Source organism: Leucoraja erinacea, chromosome 13 (genome assembly GCF_028641065.1).
Source record: "Leucoraja erinacea ecotype New England chromosome 13, Leri_hhj_1, whole genome shotgun sequence".
In the NCBI taxonomy this organism is placed as follows: Eukaryota; Metazoa; Chordata; class Chondrichthyes; order Rajiformes; family Rajidae; genus Leucoraja; species Leucoraja erinaceus.
The window spans coordinates 23,376,974-23,391,825 of record NC_073389.1 but is presented as its reverse complement, the minus strand read 5'-3'; the positions used below and the strand labels follow the sequence as shown (position 1 = coordinate 23,391,825).

The following is a 14,852-nucleotide window of genomic DNA, read 5'->3' as shown; positions in this document are numbered from 1 at the left end:
CAATGTCCTTTGATCTCAGACTGGTTAAAATTCCAGTATCAAACCGATAGCGTGGCATCTGCCAACTGAATACATACTACATCAAGCAAGTTTGGGCAGCCTTGAATCAATTCCTAGTTAGCATGAGTTGACACCATAAGACTGTGATGCTGGTTGGCTGTGTCATTCAAAAGGACTTAAATAATTGATAAAGAAAGCGTGCTAAACAGACCAAGATTCAAATGAAAACATGTTGTTGGAATATGAAGCGACAGATTCAGACAAAATACAGATTTTTAAATATTTACTTGTGACAGAGGACATTTTGTCTGTGGTAGCTTACCGAGCATTTCCACTCATTTTATTTCCTTACATTTCCCTGTAACAATTTACAGCAGATAGTTAACACACCAGCCCATTTTTTAGATGTGGGAGTAAGCCAGAGAACTGGGGGAAGTCTACATGGTCAAATAGCACGTGCAAATGCCACACGAACAGCACCTGAGGTTATATTGATTCCAGGTCACTGGAGCCGAGATGGCAGATATACAATCTGGGATGAATAGAATATGAAAACAGTTAGTCAGTTCCATATCTTTTGTGGAGGTTTATACTCAGCAACCAGTGAAAAACATTAAGGGGTTATGAAAGCTAAATTCTGCACTAATTTAGGCCCTAACCCATTTTCACCTACTGACACATTATTTTACAAACTTGATTTTCTATAATACAAGGTTTCTTAGTAATGCAACTATCATGTCATTGCATACCTGTACCTCAAAAGGTTGCCACATCTTGAAAGCCCTCAAGAATTAAATAATCAAATTGTATTATTGCCACTTTTGAATTAACAGACGTACTAATATGAACAAAACAGGAAAAGGACGACTTTTTTGCAGCACAAGATCCCTAGCGGATCTCAAATAGAATTTAAATGCAACTACTACAATAAATAGGCACAAAGTGCTGGAGTAACTCAGCAGGTAAGGCAGCTCTCTGGAGAAAAGGAATGGGTAACGTTTTGGGTCGAGACCCTTCTTCAGGTAGATGGCCGGAGATTAAAGTAGAAGGTATGAGACAGACAGATTGAAGAGTTGCAAATTGTGAAGTCAGAGGAAGTAATGGAGGAGGAGGTTTGTCGGATTGTCATAACTCACACACAGTGATTAGGATCCAAATACTTTTATTAGCAATTCAGCATAGGTAACTTCATCTTAACATACAGCTCAAGACTGGGAGAGAAAGGGAAAAGGGCTTTCAATTAAACCTGTGGGCGGAGCCACAGTATGACTCATAGCATCAGTGACACTGATCTACATCCTCCCTCTTAAAGAATTAAATGTAAATACAAAACTATTGACTAAATAAGGCATGCATAGTAAATGATAATAAGCGGGAGGAAAGTCAAATGTTGCCCGAGTACTTTACGGTGGGCTTGCAAACTCGACCAGCATGTGTGCGATATAAACCATTTCCGTTCTTTGCCACCAGGGACAGAGTCGGAGGTATAATTGGTGGCGGAGATTGAAACAGCATTCTCAGTGACGAAACAGGAGACTTTGGTACAGGTGGAAAAGGCGTCGCCATTGGCAAAGTAACCGTTGTGTTGGTACAGGCGGGCCGATGCCGCCGGACGTGGATGGAAGTACACTTGTACGGTCAGGATAATACGGAGATGGAGCTGGCTAATTGACAGGCAGGATATGTTGCCTATTACGTCTGTAGGTGCCACCATCAGCACTGACCAAATATGAGCGTGGCTCAGAGGCAATTCCACACCGATACTTTTGTCGGTTTGCAAACAAACCACCTGCCCCTCGGTTAATAGTGGCAGCGGTCTGCTTGTTTTGTCATACCACTGTTTTTGAATGTCACGCATTTGTTGCAGACTGGACTGGACTTCCGATGGTGGGACCACCTGCGGGATTAATGCCTGATCTGCCACAGGCACTGTGTGCTCGGGTCTGCCTTGACAATAAACGTTGAGCAGGGGAACCCAAGATGGGGTCGTGGGAGATGTTGCAGGTTGAGCAGGTCCAGGTACACATCGGCCGTGTAATGTGTAATGGCCGTGGGGAAGCAGCTATTTCTGAACCTGGTTGTTGCAGATTTCAGGCTCCTGTACCTTCTACCTGAAGGCAGTGGAGAGATGAGTGTGTGGCCAGGATGGTGTGGGTCTTTGATGATGCTGCCAGCCTTTTTGAGGCAACGATTGTGGTGGATCCCCTCGATGGTAGGGAGGTCAGAGCTAATGATGGACTGGGCAGTGTTTACTACTTTTTGTAGTCTTTTCCGCTCCTGGGCGCACAAGTTGCCGTACCAAGCTACGATGCAACCGGTCAGCATGCTCTCTACTGTGCACCCGTAGAAGTTCGAGAGAGTCCTCCAAGACATACCGACTCTCCGTAATCTTGTCAGGAAGTAGAGGCGCTGATGTGCTTTCTTTATGATTGCATCAGTGTTCTGGGACCAGGAGAGATCTTCGGAAATATGCACTCCCAGGAATTTGAAGCTCTTGACCCTTTCCACCATCGACCCGTTGATATAAACGGGACTGTGGGTCCCCATCCTACCCCTTTAAAAGTCCACAATCAGTTCCTTGGTTTTGCTGGTGTTGAGAGCCAGGTTATTGTGCTGGCACCATTTGGTCAGTCAGTCGATCCCACTTCTATACTCTGACTTGTCCCCATCAGTGATACGTCCCACAACACTGGTGTCGTCGGCGAACTTGATGATGGAGTTTTCCCTATGACCGGCTACGCAATCATGAGTATAGAGTACAGCATGGGTCTGAGCACGTAGCCTTGAGGCGCTCCCGTGCTGATTGTTATCAAGGCTGACACATTTGCGAATGCAATGCGAACAGACTGTGGTCTGTGAATGAGGAATTTGAGGATCCGATTACAGAACGATGCGCAGAGACCCAGTTCTGAGAGATTGGTAACCAGCTTGGAGGGGATGATTGTATTAAATGCCGAGCTGTAGTCAATGAATAACAGCCTGACATTTGAGTTTTTGTTGTCCAAGTGGTCCAGAGCGTAGTGGAGAGTCAGCGAGATTGCACCCACCATTGATCTGTTGTGGCGGTACGCGAACTGCAGTGGGTCCAGGTTTTTGTCGAGGTAGGAGTTGATTTGCGCCATGATCAGCCTCTCAAAGCACTTCATCACCACAGATGTTAGTGCCGCTGGTTGATAGTCATTGAAGCACGTCACCTTGCTCATCTTGGGCACCGGTATTATTGATAACCTTTTAAAGCAGGTGGGAACCTCAGACCTCAGAAGTCAGAGGTTGAAAATGACAGTAAAAACTCCAGCCAGTTGGTCCGCACAGGTTTTCAGAAAACGACCGGGTATACCATCAGGTCCAAGTCTCTTGGAGAAAATCTAAGTCTCTTGGAGAAAATCTAAGTCTCTTAAGTCTCTTGGAGAAAATCTCAACCAGCAAGTAAACTGGATAGATTACCATTACTACCCACACATTCCAACAGTCAAAAGTGGAGATCATCTCTGATAATACAACCCACACTGGGGGAGGTAAGAGTATGAATTTCTGGCAATTTCCTCAGACAGCATTTCTAATTGGTTTTACACCTGGCAATTTCCTCAGACAGCATTTCTAATTCATTTTACATTTAATCTAATTTGTGCATTTCCATCATCAGACATACTTCAATCACATTAACAAATGGCCATTTGTAACAGGATCCTAAAAACAGGATTGTCTTTGAAAAAAAAGGCTTGTCTACAGTACAATAATAACAAAGAAATGTTTTGCAAGCAGTTAGAATGGACATTATGTCTTATAGGTAATTTATTATTGCATAAAATGAATTTTAAATAGCCTATGTAAAAAAAAAATCTTGTCTTCCTTGAAATAAGCTTAAATTTACATTACAAGAATTCTGACCAGGAGACCATCAACAACGTATTGCAAGTATTTGCACAGGAGTGTTTGGGCCTAGACTTCTGGAGAGTAGTCTGTGGAATGGGATTCAGATCCAGAACCATCCAACTTAGAGATGAAATGGTATCCAAACCACATCTGACATTTTGACAGAGCATGAGAAACGGCCACCTCTTTACATCCAAGTCTCACAAAATTTACATTATGCAGCTTGGTGGGTTCCATATCAACACTAGCCATATCCAGCTCTAACTCAATGCCACTACTTTCTTTCCTGGTCATCTGGCATTCAACTCCAATGCTAGAAACAATTTATTTCAGCCAAATATTGAGAAGATCAAGGCCACTGTTTTCCGTCCATCCAATCTGCCATTAACTACATTGCCGAGCGTAGTTTTTCTCTCTTTACCTGAATATCATTTGAGGTCGTACCAAAATAAACACATAACTTTGGTGATTCATTACCAACCTATTCCCCCCATTTCCAACTTTACATACATCCTCATCTGCACCGTTACCAATTCCAACCTTACATCAGGTTATATACCAATGAATCTCTTATTTGGTTTTGATGCTCCCATACCAATGTGGGGAGTCTCCAATTCTTCGCTTTCAACTTCTTGAAGACCTTGACTAAAATTCTCTTCCAGTTTTAAAATTTTCTCTACCTCTCTCTCTCTCTCTCTCTCTGTTAGTTCTTTCAGTACATCAGCCATCTGTGATATCTGTGCTCCCCTTGTCCATGTGCAGTTCTCACTGATCCACCCATGAGCACTAGCTTCAACAATCTAAGTTATGGAATTCATAACCAAAACATCTTCTTCTAAGATGCTCCTTAAAACCTACCTCTTTTGGCTATCTGTCCTTTGGGACAGTCAACATTCACTCAGTGGCATTTCTGTGACATTGGGATGTATTGCTTTTACTTGAATGACATTACATAAAAAATAGTTGTAATAATGATGTAAATGATTGTGATAGCCATTGTAGCATATTTCAATAAAAGTGACAGCTGTAGTAATTGTGGTAACGTGTTAAAGCTGGTAGTTGATGATATCAGTGATCATGATTACAATTTTATTGCTTTTGTTTAATGGACAGTTAAAATCTGAATATTGAAGAGCAGGTAAAATTAGACTCAGGAACTGCAGATGCAGGTTTACAAAAAAGTGACACAGTGCTGGAGTAACTCAATCTCGGTGCTTCTCTTGCAGAAACAAGGAACACGGGAATGTTGTAGAGCAGCGGGATTTCGGAGTACAGGTACATAGTTCGTTGAAAGTGACATCACAAGTAGATAGGGTGGTTAAAAAGGCGGTTGGTATATTGGCCTTCATCAGTCAGAGCATTGAAGGGTCTCGACCCGAAACAACACCTATTCCTTCTCTCTAGCAATGCTGTCTGTCCCGCTGAGTTACTCCAGTTTTTTGTGTCTATCATTGAATATAGAAGTTGTGTCTATCATTGAATATAGAATGTTGCTGTTGTATAAGACGTTAGTGAGGCCGCATTTAGAGTGTTATGTTTAATTTTTGACACCATGTTATAGGAAAGATGTTGTCAAGCTGGAAAGGGTGCAGAGAAGATTTATGAGGATGTTGCCAGGGACTGAGGGAGAGGTAGAGCAGGCTAGGACTATTCCTTGCAGGGCAGGAGAATGAGGGGTGATCTTACAGAGGTGTACAAAATCATAAGAGGAATAGATCAAGTCTCTTGCCCAGAGTAGGGGAATTAAGAACCAAAAGACATAGGTTTAACATGAGGGGGAAAAGATTTAATAGACTTGAGAAGTCACTTTTTCACACAAAGAGTGCAAGGGGTATGGAACAAGCTGCCAGAGGAGGTAGTTGAGGCAGGTACTATCGCAACATTTAAGAAACATTTAGATAGGTACATGGATAGGACAGGTTTAGAGGAATATGGGCCAAACGCAGGCAGGTGGGACTAGTGTAGATGGGACATGCTGGCCGGTGTGGGCAAGTTGGGCTGAAGGGCCCGTTTCCCCACTGTAAGACTCCATGACTCTAACTGCAGATGCTGGTTTACATAAAAGGACACACAAGGCTGGAGTAGATCAATCTTGTTGCTTGTCTTGTTCGGGGTACAGGAGCTTCAGGAGCGACAGGGTGAGGGAAAAAGATGAGGGTTGGTTGCATTGTTGGTTAAGGAGGATATCATGGCTGTGTTCAGAGATGACATTACGAATGGTTCATCTAGTGAGGCTATATGGGTGGAGCTGAGGAACAAGAAAGGGATGATCACCTTTTTGGGGGTGTACTATAGACCCCCGAATAGTCAATGGGAATTAGAAGAACAAATGTGCCGGGAGATTGCAGACAGCTACAGGTCAAATAAGGTTTATGAGAGAACTGCAAATGCTGGTTTAAATCGAAGGTAGACACAAAATGCTGGAGTAACTCAGCGGGTCAGGCAGCATACCTGGAGAGAAAGAATGGGTCAAATAAGGTTGTTGTAGTAGGGGATTTTAACTTTCCCATTATAGACTGGGAAAATCATAGCGCGAAGGGTTTAGATGGGGTGCAATTCCTCAAAAGTGTTCAGGACAGTTTTCTCATAAACATACTTGATAAGCCAAGTATCTTTTTGCAACATACGATGAATTTCATTTGCCATACAGTCGTACGAATAAAAAGCAACAAAACACACAAAATACATTTTCACATAAACATCCACCACAGTGACTCCTCCACATTCCTCACTGTGATGGAAGGCGAAATTTTTTTTAAATCTCTTCCCTTCTTTGTTCTCCTGCGGTCGGGACCTCGAGTCTTCCGTTGGCGGGACACTCTTGGTTCCCGTAGCCAGCGGTCGGGCCCTCCTTGTCAGGGCGATCAAGCTCTGCATCGGGGGGATCTCAGCTCCCCCGTGCCGGCGATCAGACCCTGGGTCGGGGTTCGTCGAACCTCTTGCGACTTTGGAGCTTCCCAACATCTACCCAAAAGGATGAGGGGAGATCTTATAGAGGTATACAAAATCATGAGAGGAATAGATCAGGTAGATGCACACAGTCTTTTGCCCAGAGGAGGGGAATCGAGGACCGGGGGACATAGGTTCAAGGTGAAGGGGAAAACATTTAATAGGAATCCGAGGGGTAACTTTTTCACACAAAGGGTTGTGGGTGTATGGGACAAGCTGCCAGAGGAGGTAGTTCAGGCTGGAACTATCCCATCGTTTAAGAAACAGTTAGACAGGTACATGTGTAGTAGCCATTTAGCTTAGCTCAGTACGTTATAACTATAATCAGTTACCTTTAAATTTTATATGCCTATCAAAGGTCAAAGGTATCAAAGGTATTTTATTGGTCACATTCACATACACCTAGGTGTAGTGAAGTGAAATGCTTCTTGCCATTTTGCAGCACATAAAGAACGAATACAGACATAACATTAATAAGAGTTTTACACATAAAGAACATCCCCCCACAATGGTTCCCATTATGAGGGAAAGCACAAAGTCCAGTCCCCAACCCCAGTTCACCCATAGTCGGGCCTATTGAGGCCTACACAGTTGCCTCTACGGAGGCCCGATGTTCCAGGCTGTTCTTGCCGGGTGATGTTGCTCCGGCGTCGGGAGAGTCCTCTCAGTGGCTTGGGAACCCTGGAACGGCCGCTTCCGTACTGGAGGCCGTGGCTTCCGAAGCCAACAAGGCTGCGCCGGTTGGAGCTCCACAACTGGTGATCTCATCTAGAGATCCCAGGCTCCCGGTGTAAAGTTCAGCGCCGCCGCCCGCAGCTGGTCGCTCCACAGTCCCGCAGCTCCGCGATGTTTTCCTCAGCGACCTTCAGCTCACTGGAGCTCCAGCGCGGCGACCCGGGCAAGGCATCGCCCGCTCCGCGATAGCGCTCCAGCGCTGTGCCGCTGCCGAAGCCGAGGTTCTGGGCGGTACCCAACAGGAAACGCCGCTCCAGGCCCGCTGGTAGGCCGCGAGGACGGGTCGAAGCTGCAGCCCGGAGAAAAGCTGCCTCTCCGACCAGGTAGGGACCCTGAAAGGTAGTTTCTCCCCCACCCCCCCACCACATAAAAAAGTCTAGACCTCCAAACAAAACACTTTAACTAACTAAAATAAAAATAAAAAGATGAAAAGACAGACAGCTGCTGGCTGGGCAGCCATGCACAGGACAACGCCCCCGCCTATAATTATGTGGGTGGGATTTATACGTAATCTGAGGCGTGTTTGTGGGTGGGATTCTGCCGCAGACTCCCAAGGAGTTTAATTTAGTTTAGTTCGATGAAGATCGGGGAACAGACATCATTTTCAATAATGCACGCAATGTGCTTATCCAAAAAGAAGCTTTTATGAATTATCTTATTGTTTGTACTACGACAATAAAGCAACTATTAATCAGGAGACTGAACTGTGAAAATGAGTATTGAGGATTAAATCCTTGAGACATTGTAAAAAAAACTCATTACAACATGGATAGGACAGGTTTGGAGGAATATGGACCAAGCGCAAGCAAGTGGAACTAGTGTAGCTGGGACATTGTTGGCGGTGTGGGCGAGTTGGGCCGAAGGGCCTGTTTTCATACTGTATCACTCTGAGTCTATATCTAGGAGATGCAGATTCTGGTTTAGCAAAAAAACGACACAGTGCTGGAGTAACTCAATCTTGGTGCTTCTCTTGTGGAAACAAGGAATGGCAGATGCTGATACACAAAAAAAGGACACGAATGTGCTTCTCCTCCTGTCTGCCAACCCACTATATCGTGCATCATGAAATTAGCAGATAAAAATACTCACAATTGTTCTTCCAAGGGATTATCAGCAGGCAACTAACTGGTCGTTTTCTGCTCAGCTTTCCCCTCCGAACAGTTAAACTGTTCCTCTCACCAGCCTTCCCCTCTCTGATCGCCTGGACCCGAGCACTAAACCTGCTGGATTCCTGGCATTATTGAAAGCAGCAACATCATCCAAAAAACGTTAAAAAAAAATTGAGTCAAGGAGCAAGGCGTGCAAGCACGCACAACATCGTCGGGCAGCGTCGAGCGCCCTGTGGCCGCTGTGTACTGACAGCGTCCGGCTCAGGTTGCTAGGGGTGGAGCCTCTCTCCACCTGTGGCAGCGCCAGCCAGGCCGCGCTTCCGGTGAAGCCGCCGGACGCGACGTCACAGGGCCGGGCAGACCCGGCGGTCGCCATGACAACCAGCGCCGCGGCCCGGGGCCGTTGTGAACCAGATGAACATAACAAAATCAGCGGATCAGGCAGCGTCTGTGGGAAAAGTGGAGCACTGTTAAGGTGACAGCAGAGATGGCGAGCTGCGCAAGCAGCGTTGGAGCTCAAAGCCTCTGTCCCGTTGGAGACACAAGGACCTGCAGATGTTAGGTGTATGGAACAAGCTGCCAGATGAGGTAGTTGAGGCAGGGACGATCCCAACATTTAAGAAACAGTTAGACAGGTACATGGTTTGGACAGGTTTGAAGGGATGTGGGCCAAACGCGGCCAGGTGGGACAAATGTAGCTGGGACGTGATGGCTGGTGTGGGCAAGTTGGGCCGATGGGCCTCTTACCACACTATGACTTTGACTCTGGAATTTGGAGCAAAACAAAGTGCTGGAAGAACTCAGTGGATCAGGCATTATCTCTGCAGGAAATGGAGATACCCCTCCACAGATGCTGCCCGACCCACTGAGTTACACAGTTACAGAGTGGTGCTGCGCAGAAGCAGGCCTCCCCACCCTACATCAGTCTGAACAAGGGCTTTGGCCCGAAACGTTGCCTATTTCCTTCGCTCCATAGATGCTGCTGCACTCGCTGAGTTTCTCCAGCACTTTTGTCTACCTCAGAAGCAAGCCATCCCCCTCCCATATTCATGCAGACTTTTTTTCCCCATTAATAATAAATCCATTTGCCTGTTTACGGTCCATATAATTCTGTTGGATAGAGACCCAATAAACTGCAGACGCTGGAATCTTGAGGAAAACACAAAGTGCTGGAGGAATTCAGGCAGCATATGGGAAGGGAATGGACAGATGACATTTCGGATCGGGACCCGACCATTCCCTCCTCAGATGCTGCCTGACTTACTGTGTTCATCTTATTCTATGCCTTACCTACTGAAATATCTTTTAACTGCGGTCTGTGTCAAAAAAACCTTGCCTTTAACTTGCGTTTAAAACTCATTCTTCATACCTTAGATTGATGTCCTCTTGTTTTTGAAACATCTTCCTTGGGGAAGAAAAGTTTCCAATTATTTACACTACCTCTGCCTTGTATAATTTCATATACCTTGATAGAGTCGTTCCTTTGCCTCCTTCACACCAGGGAAATAAAGTCTAGCTTTTCCCCAAAGCTAAAGACCTAAATTCCAGGCATCATCTCAATGAATCTCTGCTGTACTCTTCAATGCATCCACATCCTTCAGTGTGGCAACCAGAACTGCACACAATATCCCAATGGTCCAACCACCTTTTTGCAAAATTGCAACATAACCATACCATTTATAGAGACATGGAATAATACAAAATGGAAACAGGCCCTTCAGCCGAACTTCATCCATAGGGACCAAGCTGCCTAACCAAGGCAGTCCCATTTGCCTGTGCTTCGCTTTTATTCCTTCTAAACATTTCCTATCTGTGTACTTGTCGAAATATCATAAGTGTTGTAATCATACCTGCTTCTACCACTTCATCTGGTAGCTCGTTTCATATTCACGCTACCTTCTGCATGAAAATGCTGCCCTTTAGATTTCCGCTCTCACCTTAAATCTATGACTTCTAGTTTTAGTCTCCTCTACCCTGGGGAAAAGGAAGCCTATTTACCTTATCCATGCCCCCCTTATGATTCTGTAAACCTCTTTAAGGCCACTCCTCAGCCTCGTGCACCCAATTAATAAAATATCAGCCTCTCCTTATAATTCAACCCTTCTAGGCAGGATAACATCCTCAAAACATTTTTACATCCGCTGCAAATTAATTACTCCAGGCAACCAGATCTGTACACAGTAATCCAAATATGGCTTTACGAATATCTTGTAGAACTGTAGCATGCTGTCCCAACTACTGATTTCGATGCCCTGACTGATGAAGGCAAGTGACCCTGACTGATGAAGTCAAGTGTTCCAAACACAATCTTCAAAGAGTGTTGAAGAGTCTACCCCTGTCACCACTTTCATGGAACTAAAGCCCCTAGGTCTGCAACCCTCCCCAGTGTCCTACCATTTACTGCATGTCATATCCTGGTTTGTCTTACCAAAATGCAAAATCTTGCATTGTCCTGAATTAAATTCCATCTACCATTCTTTGAACTATCGACCCAGTTATCATGGAACAGTACAGCACAGGAATGGGCCCTTTGGCCCATAACGTTTGTGTCGAACATGATGCTTTGGCAGGTTGAGTCAAACGATTTTTATTGTTGAACAAGAAAAGTACTCAGAAACCGCGTGCCGGGTCAGCCAACTGTATAATAGCTCCTGCTACCAGGAGGAGATCTGTCGACTGGGGAGAAAAGCCCTCGAACTCACACCCGCGGTCACGTGATGGCGCCAACCAATAACAAGGGTTCTCACTTCCCCAAGAAACCACTAGGTGCCGCTAAAGGACCCGAGGTAAGGAACCGAGCGGGACGCCAAATGAGGCGAATGGACCGAGTGGAAACCAGAGGAACAGGCACATCCGGTGGTACATGAGGAACTGGCGGAACAGAGCCAGCAGGCGGCAAAGTCACTGGGGAAACAGGCACAACAGGTGCAACAGGAATGGCCAGCAGATGACCTCTACGCCGGGGTTGAGACACTACCACCGGGCTATCGATATCCAGGTAGCGGGCTTTAGGCGAGCCACCAAAATGATTTCCTCCTGATCCCCTACATCCAAAAGAAAAGTCGTGATGCCGGGGCGCAACACCCGGAAAGGACCCTCATAAGTCCGTTGCAGTGGAGTCCGGTGCGAGTCCCTTTGGATAAACACAAACAGACAGTCCCACACTAGGTCTCGTGGCTTACCGGCCAGGCACTGGAACAAAGGCCGTATGATCCGAGCAGCCGCTGGCACAAAGCGGTGGTAAAAATTGACCATGCCGACGAACTCCTGCAGCCCCTTGATGGTAAGTGGCCGAGGAAACTGCCGAATAGTCTCCACCTTAGCGGGCAGAGGTGCAGCGCCCTGTGAGGTGACGTGGTGCCCCAGAAAGGAGATATAGCGGAGCCCAAACTGACCTTTGGCAGGTTTGATCACCAGCCCGTGGTCCTGAAGCTGCTGGAACATCACCCGGAGTTCCAGGTGGGAGCAGTTGGTGACCAGAATGTCGTCCAGGTACACAAACTCCAACCCCCGCCCACCATATCTATCAACCGCTGGAAAGCCTGCGCGGCGTTCTTCAAACCGAACGGCATCCGCAGCCACTCAAATAGACCGAATGGGGTGATGATGGCAGTTTTGGGCACATCATCGGGGTGGACGGGAATCTGGTGGTAGCCGCGCACCAAATCCACCTGGGAAAAATGGTAGCAGTGTCCAGGTGGACCATGAAACCATGAATGTGCAGGCCTGGGTAGCGGTCCGCAGTCATGGCAGCATTCAGGCATCGGTAATCCTCACAGGGTCTCCACCCCCCCAGATGATTTGGGAACCATGTGTAACGGGGGTGGCCCCGGGCTGTCGGAGCGCCGCACAATCCCCTTGTCCTCCTGTGGCCGGAACTACTCATTAGCAAGATTCAGCATGTCGGGTGGGAGCCTGCGTGCCCGTGCATGCGGTGGGGGACCAGCAGTAGGAATATGATGGACCATCCCGTATGATGGATCAAAACGCGGGCTGTGGGGATGCGGGGGCTGGAAGAAAACGCCGGCTGTGGGGACGCGGGCCGAGTGGACTCCGGAGGCACGAGGCGCCAGTCCCGCATGTCTACCATGAAAGAAAAGGCCCTCAGAAAATTGGCGCCCAACGATGGTGAAGGCCCACGAGTAACAGCGAGAGTTGAGGTCGAGGGAAAGGGTCTGAGTACTGGAAGTGTGGATGAGGCTGTCATTGACGGCAGTCAGGGCGGGGCCACACTTACGGGCATGAGTATCGAGTCCAGACGGAGGAAGGATGCTCAGCACAGCCCCGGTGTCCACCAGGAAGCGAAGTCCGGAATGGCGATCCCGGACGTAGAGGCGATGGTTCTGGCCATCGGCTGTGGCATTTCCCGGAAACGAGCAGGGAGAGTGGCATCGGTGGGCCCCTGCACCCCAGTGTTGGTGGTAGTAGTACCACTGGTGCTTACTGCGATCTCCGGCAGGTGGCTGTGGCACGGCGATGGCAGCAGAGGGCTGGACATCTTTGCAAGGCTGCTGGTGCGAAGGCGCGGACACCCGACTGATGGATCCACTGTCTTGCTGCTTGATGAGCCACAGCTCGTCGGCCCGTTCAGCAAGCTGCAGGGGGTCGGTGAAATCCGGTGGACATCTGCTCGAGGAAGGCCTGCTTGAACAGCAGGCAGGGCTGTTGGCCATCGATAAGTGCTTCACCTGCTTTAAAAGGGCATCAATTATACCAGTGCCCAAGAAGAGTAAGGTGACGTGCCTTAATGACTATCGACCAGTAGCACTAACGCCGGTAGTGATGAAGTGCTTTGAGAGGTTGATCATGGAGCAAATCAACTCCTACCTCGACAAAAACCTGGACCCACTGCAGTTTGCTTACTGCCACAACAGATCTACGGTGGATGCGATCTCGCTGTCCCTCCACTCCGCTCTGGACCATTTGGACAACAAAAACTCATATGTCAGACTGTTATTCATCGATTACAGCTCGGCATTTAACACAATCATCCCCTCCAAGCTGGTTACCAAACTCACAGAACTGGGTCTCTGCGCACCCCTCTGCAATTGGATCCTCGACTTCCTCATTCACAGACCACAGTCTGTTCGTATTGGTGGAAATGTGTCAGCCTCGATAACAATTAGCACGGGAGCACCTCAAGGCTGCGTGCTCAGCCCCCTGCTGTACTCACTCTATACTCATGACTGCGTAGCCGGTCACAGTGCGAACTCCATCATCAAGTTCGCTGACGACACCACTGTTGTGGGACGGATCACTGATGGGGATGAGTCGGAGTATAAAAGAGAGATAGAGCAACTGTCCATATGGTGCCAGCGCAATAATCTGGTCCTCAACACCAGCAAAACCAAGGAACTGATTGTGGACTTTAGAAGGAGTAGGATGGGGACCCACAGCCCCGTTTATATCAACGGGTCGATGGTTGAAAGGGTCAAGAGCTTCAAATTCCTGCACATCTCTGAAGATCTTTCCTGGTCCGAGAACACTAATGCAATTATCAACAAAGCTCATCAGCACCTCTACTTCCTGAGAAGACTACGGAGAGTCGGTTTGTCAAGGAGGAATCTCTCTAACTTCTACAGGTGCACAGTAGAGCGCATGCTGACCGCGAGCATCTTGCTTATCAGTGTGGATGGCTTCCGTTCGTCGAGGCCGTCCACGTGCAAAAGGCGGGCCGCGTGATCGCAGCGACTCAGCCCGAAAATGCGGAGCAACAGCGCCTTGAGACCCTGGTACTTGCAGATTTTGCAGGTAAGGCAGCAATCGGGTGGCAGTCTACTGACTGAGCGCCCCCACCACGTAAAAGTAGCGGGTGGCATCCGCGACGATGTTGCGGAGCTCAAATTGAGCCTCAATGTGGGTGAACCACTCTTGAGGCTGTACCGCCCAGGAAACGGGCAGTTTCAGGGCCACCGCGTTTTGCTGGGCGTCGAGGTTTTTGGCGGCGTTCATAAACAAGATCTGAAATAACGATCGGATCAGCGGGGTCATCACTTTGGCGAGACAGGCAGGTTGAGTAAAACGACTTTTATTGTCAAACAGAAAACAAGAAAAGTACTCAAACCGTGTGCCGGGTCAGCCAACTGTATAATAGCTCCTTCTACCGCTGTTGACTAGGGAGAATAGCCTGCGAACTCACACCCGCGGTCACGTGATGGCACCAACCAATAATGAGGGTTCGCACTT

The 14,852-nt window shown here is 47.5% G+C and overlaps 1 protein-coding gene across 2 annotated transcripts in view; it reads right to left on the bottom strand.

Moving 5' to 3' along the window:
* arl6 (ADP-ribosylation factor-like 6) overlaps positions 1–8,944 on the bottom strand; it is a 31,834-nt gene extending 22,890 nt beyond the window's left edge. Inside the window, exon 1 of one of the 2 annotated variants that reach the window (XM_055644572.1) lies at positions 8,647–8,944. The gene's annotated coding sequence lies outside the window, so the exon portion shown is untranslated. The remainder of the gene's footprint in view (positions 1–8,646) is intronic. The other variant, XM_055644573.1, reaches the window with a different exon arrangement.
* Between the last annotated feature and the right edge of the window lie 5,908 nt (positions 8,945–14,852).